Source organism: Bison bison, unplaced genomic scaffold (genome assembly GCF_000754665.1).
Source record: "Bison bison bison isolate TAMUID 2011002044 unplaced genomic scaffold, Bison_UMD1.0 scf7180017863957, whole genome shotgun sequence".
Lineage (NCBI taxonomy): Eukaryota > Metazoa > Chordata > Mammalia > Artiodactyla > Bovidae > Bison > Bison bison.
In genome coordinates this window covers 3,476,803-3,483,359 of record NW_011494529.1, presented here as the reverse complement: position 1 = coordinate 3,483,359, position 6,557 = coordinate 3,476,803, and positions in this window count along the sequence as shown.

Below are 6,557 nucleotides of genomic sequence, written 5' to 3'. Positions count from 1 at the left end.
ATGATTTCACTTGACATCAGAATATGCCTGACAGAGAGAAACCACATTCTCCAATTCATAGATGAGGAAACTGGACTCAGAGAGGAGTGCCTTGCCCCAGTAAGATGCTGAGCTGGGACTTGAACTCTTTTTTAACCCATAAAAGTTCACATTTGTCCCACTGTATCATGCTATCAACTCAATGTATTGAACATATTACTGGTTATTACATACAATTAATTCTTATAACTATTCTGAAGGAAATATACTTATAATAGTATCCTTATTTGTTAGATAATGAGGATGAGAGGAGTTATTTTTAAAAGCTAGTTTTCTGTGGAGGCAAAGACAATTATTTAATAAGGACACAGTTATTAAAGATTTACAACATGGCAGATGATAGTCTAAGTGCCTTAGCATGCATTTACATATTCATCCCCAGAACAATTTTTTTAGATAGGTATGGTCCCTCAGACTGCAAGGAGATTGAACTTGTCAGTCCTAAAGGAAATCAGTCCTGAATATTCATTGGAAGGACTGATGCTGAAGCTGAAACTCTAATACTTTGGCCACCTGATACGATGAACTGACTCGTTGGAAAAGACCCTGATGCTGGGAAAGGTTGAAGGCAAGAGGAGAAAGGTATGACCGAGGATGAGATGGTTGGATGGCATCACTGACTTGGTGGACATGAGTTTGAGCAAGCTTCAGGAGTTGGTGATGGACAGGAAAGCCTTGCATGCTGCAGTCCATGGGGTTGCAAAGAGTTGGACACGACTGAGCGAATGAACTGAACTGATAGTTATTATTTTTACTTCTCAGATGAGGAGAGAGCACAGAGAGGTTAAATGACTTAACCAACGTCATCCAGCGAGTGAAAAGAACTGAATCAAACTTTAACGGTGGGACTCCATTAGCCCAAGCCCATACCACACTATACCTAGTATGGGCCAAATACTCAGGTGAGGAAGTGACCCTGATGCTTGAATAAAGAGATCCTACATTAATACCTTCCTTTTATTTCCTTGCATACACAGTTTTCTTTCCTAAACCCATCTATGTACAATGAGGGATACAGAAGAAATAGAAGAGATGTAAACAAGACCCACTGGTTTGATTTCTCTGTGTCCCTTCTTCCCCAGAATGATTGGTCTAAGGTAGTCATGCAATTCTGATTCTGACAAATAAAATGTAAGAGGAAGTCTGTTGGGGTTGCTCCTGAGAGAGGATTCTGCTCTCTCTATAAATGTCATTCTTTTCCTCTGTATATAGTTATATGTGGATGTGATGCCTGGGATTGTGGCAAACCTCTCGCTACCAGCATGAGAATGAAACAGACCTGAGGATGGTAGAGCCAAGAGATGGAAAGAATCTGAACCTTGATGACATTCTTGAACCACTAAAATAACCAGGAGATTCTTTCCTACCTCAAGACTTCTCATAAGGGAATACCAACTGTCCTTTGTTTGAGCTATGTTGAGAAGAGCTACCTGTTACTTGCAGCCTAAAATATCCTGACTGAAACACAGGCTATTCTCAAGTAGATATTGGAATCTGGAATGATAAATTAGGCTAGAAGGAAAGCGAAAGTGTTAGTCGCTCAGTCATATCTGACTCTTTGTGACCCCATGGGCTGTGGCCCACCAGTTTCCTCTGTCCATGGAATTATCCAGGCAAGAATACTTGGAGTGGGTTGCCATTCCCTTCATGAGAGAATCTTCCTGACCCAGAGATCACCTGGATCTCCTGCATTGCAGGCAGATTCTTTACCTGCTACCAGGAATTCTTAAAGAATTATTTTCCTGAGCTACCAGGAAAGCCCAAGCTAGAAGAAAAATCACTCTTGTTGTAAACTGGAGTGATCTGCCTCAGACAGTATGTATCTCTCTATCATGTAAGTGTTGACCAGGAGGTTGGGCTACTGTTTGCAGAGGAAATACATTAATTAATACAAGAGTTTGGACCAAATTACGGCTTCCAACTCTAGGTTATCATTCTTCCATTGTCAATATAAATAAAATTTGCAAGTTTTTATAATTTAGAGTTCCCAGAAACAAGTATACATTTTTAAGAAATAGGATAACCCATATGTCATAATTTTAAAACAGCTAGTTTTTATATTCATATATTGACAAAGATTTTAAATAAGTAAGCTGTGAGTTCCTACAGAGGATCCTTTTAATGTGAGAGCAGTAGGATTTCCCAGGTCAGTTAAATTTCTTTCCTCCCCTTGCCTCCACTTGACGTTCTCACCAAAATCCCTTTTTAAAAATACTAGTGCTGTGTTTTAACTCCTTCCTTTTGCTTCCTGGCAAAGCAAAGCTAATTCCTGACATCCTTCCTTCCTGAACCCAAGTAACTCTGGCTTCTGCACACATATACACATGTATGCTAATTACTATCTTCATATTAGACTGATATGGATTGGATTCCATACTAGAAATAATAGCCTCATACCTGAAAGCACACAGGAGTCTGGTCTACTCACATCACGTATTTCATCTTTGGATCATCCCTGTAACCTCCCAGTCCACAGAAGAGCTGGCTAATCTGAAAAGACCCTGATGCTGGGAAGGACTGAGGGCAGGAGGAGAAGTGGACGACAGAGGATGAGATGGTTGGATGGCATCACCGACTCAATGGACATGAGTTTGGGTAAACTCTGGGAGTTGGTGATGGACAAGGCGGCCTTACGTGCTGTGGTTCATGGGATCGCAAAGAGTCAGACATGACGGAGTGACTGAACTGAACTGAACTGAACTGTAACTTCCCAAGCTTAATTTGCCTATCTTCAGGCTTGCAACACCTATTTATTCATCTGGTACCCTTATCCACTGTAAGATTTCTATTACTGTGAGAAAGTGCTTCCCAAGATTGATCAGACATCTGTAGTTATTTTTTTTCTCTCCATTGGTCTCAGTTCTTTTACTTGCAAGGCCATATTGAATAAGAACACTCTCAAATGACAGCCTTGGGCATGAAGTATAGAAAGAAAAGCTCTTTTCTGTCCCCTTAAATATTCACTTCTTCCAGATAAACATCACTAGGTCCTTCAAACACACTTTAGAGGACATTGTTAGGAAATTATCTTTTTTTCTTTTTTATGAGTACAGTCTGATTAATATCAACATCCCTCTGAAAGTGTGAAATTTCAAGGCTGAACACAAAGTTTGTCCCGAGCTCAAATTCTATATATTTAAGATATGTTTTGTGCTAGAATTTGTATGGCAGGATGGCAAATTCCAGCTGTATGTTTGGTTGGCCTCAGTTGAGTTCAGCCAATGAAAATGGCTGGAGGGAAATCAGAGTGTAGAAGGACTCTGTGGGTGCCCCATCCAGACCTTGTTCATGCACAGGGCTCCCACTGACCATCTGTAAGGATTAGCTTCTCATGATTCACTGTTGCTCCTTTCTCCAGAGCCTCATTCTTGGCTGAATGAAAAGTCATCTAGTATAAGAGCTTCCACCCCACCTAGTGGTTACCCAACATCTGCTAGCTTGCTAATATGGCAGCCTGAGTCTCAAGGTGGAATCAACTCTCATGTTCCAGATTAGAGTGAAGTTAGAGGCCACCAGATCCTTCAACTCCTTTCCAGCCTCATCCTGCTCCCCAAATTCTCTTTCTCCTGAGAGAAAGCCTTCAATCTACCAAGAGTATCCAAATCACTGTATTGGGTTCTGCTTCTAAGAAAACCAACCTAAGACAAAGTACTTCTCTGTTTCCACCTTGTCTCAGTGCCACCTCTCAGGCAGAAGTGGTGTCTCCCCATGATTCCAGCTGTCACTGGGATCAGTATTTCCATTTTCTCCTCTTATTCCTTCAGCCCTGGAGGTGATAATGGTTTCTTGATGTTGCTATTCTCTGGGTCCCTTATACCCCTTGTTTGTTTCTATAACCATGCCCACATCTCTGCAAGTGGTCCTTTAATAGATCGCATTCATTGGAACCATTGGACCTCCTTTCTCTTTCTCACCAAGCTTCTTTCTGCCTCCTAATATGCAACAGAGCCAGGAAGCTCTATCCATGACTCTTTTTATGGCTGTCTCACTCTCATCTTCATCTATCACTCTGACTGAAGTCACCTTAGAACATCATCCTGTGCACCTTACCTGATGCACTATTACTTTCCTAAACACCAGCTTATTTATTGTCATCACACTTTCTATCACAATTGACAATTGACTCTTTTATTTATTTACACAGTTTCTCTCTGCTGGAACAAATTCCCAAAAGCAACTTTACCTATAATTTATTGCTGATACCCAGTGCCTAGCAAATTATCAGTACAAAGTAGACATTCAGTGAATACTTTTGCAAGAAAAAGTTTTTTGTCTGATAGTATTTTAGTTAATTACATTCTTTGTAATGTAATTACAAAGATTACATTATTACAAATACAGGATATTCTATGTTCTTCAACTTCAGCTTCTTCAGCATTACTGGTTGGGGCATAGACTTGGATTCCTGTGATATTGAATGGTTTGCCTTGGAAATGAACAGAGATCATTCTCTCGTTTTTGAGATTGCATCCAAGTACTGCATTTCAAACTCTTTTGTTGACCATGATGGCTACTCCATTTCTTCTGAGGGATTCCTGCCCGCAGTAGAAGATATAATGGTCATCTGAGTTAAATTCACCCATTCCAGTCCATTTCAGTTTGCTGATTTCTAGAATGTCGACATTCACTCTTGCCATCTCTTGTTTGACCACTTCCAATTTGCCTTGATTCATGAACCTGACATTCCAGGTTCCTAAACAATATTGCTCTTTATAGCATTGGACCTTGCTTCTATCACCAGTCACATCTACAGCTGGGTATTGTTTTTGCTTTGACTCCATCCCTTCATTCTTTCTGGAGTTATCTCTCCACTGATCTCCAGTAGCATATTGGGCACCTACTGACCTGGGGAGTTTCTCTTTCAGTATCCTATCATTTTGCCTTTTCATACTGTTCATGGGGTTCTCAAGGCAAGAATACTGAAGTGGTTTGCCATTCCCTTCTCCAGTGGACCACATTTTGTCCTTTTCATTATAGGGGACTGGAATGCAAAAGTAGGAAGTCAAGAAACACCTAGAGTAACAGGCAAACTTGGCCTTGGAATACGGAATGAAGCAGGGTAAAGACTAATAGAGTTTTGCCAAGAAAATGCACTGGTCATAGCAAACACTCTCTTCCAACAACACAAGAGAAGACTCTACACATGGACATCACCAGATGGTCAACACCAAAATCAGATTGACTATATTCTTTGCAGCCAAAGATGGAGAAGCTCTCTACAGTCAACAAAAACAAGACCAGGAGCTTACTGTGGCTCAGATCATGAACTCCTTATTGCCAAATTCAGACTTAAATTGAAGAAAGTAGGGAAAACCATTAGACCATTCAGGTATGACCTAAATCAAATCCCTTATGATTATACAGTGGAAGTGACAAATAGATTTAAGGGACTAGATCTGATAGATAGAGTGCCTGATGAACTATGGACTGAGGTTCATGACATTGTACAGGAGACAGGGATCAAGACCCTCCCCATAGAAAAGAAATGCAAAAAAGCAAAATGGCTGTCTGGGGAGGCCTTACAAATAGCTTTGAAAAGAAGAGAAGCAAAAAGCAAAGGAGAAAAGGAAAGATATAAGCATCTGAATGCAGAGTTCCAAAGAATAGCAAGAAGAGATAAGAAAGCCTTCTTCAGTGATCAGTGCAAAGACATAGAGGAAAACAACAGAATGGGAAAGACTAGAGATCTCTTCAAGAAAATTAGAGATACCAAGGGAACATTTCATGCAAAGATGGGCTCGATAAAGGACAGAAATGGTATGGCCCTAACAGAAGCAGAAGATATTAAGAAGAGGTGGCAAGAATACACAGAAGAACTGTACAAAAAAGATCTTTATGACCCAGATAATCACAATGGTGTGATCACTGACCTAGAGCCAGACATCCTGGAATGTGAAGTCAAGTGGGCCTTAGAAAGCATCACTACGAATAAAGCTAGTGGAGGTGATAGAATTCCAGTTGAGCTATTTCAAATCCTGAAAGATGACGCTGTGAAGGTGCTGCACTCAATATGCCAGCAAATTTGGAAAACACAGCAGTGGCCACAGGACTGGAAAAGGTCAATTTTTATTCCAATCCCAAAGAAAGGCAGTGCCAAAGAATGCTCAAACTACCTCACAATTGCACTCATCTCACACACTAGTAAAGTGATGCTTAAAATTCTCCAAGCCAGCCTTCAGCAATACATGAACCATGAACTTCCAGATGTTCAAGCTGGTTTTAGAAAAGGCAGAAGAACCAGAGATCAAATTGCCAACATCCACTGGATCATGGAAAAAGCAAGAGAGTTCCAGAGAAACATCTATTTCTGCTTTATTGACTATGCCAAAGCCTTTGACTGTGTGGATCAATCACAATCAACTGTGGAAAATTCTGAAAGAGATGGGAATACCAGACCACCTGACCTGCCTCTTGAGAAATTTGTATGCAGGTCAGGAAGCAACAGTTAGAACTGGACATGGAACAACAGACTGGTTCCAAATAGGAAAAGGAGTACGTCAAGGCTGTATATTGTCTCC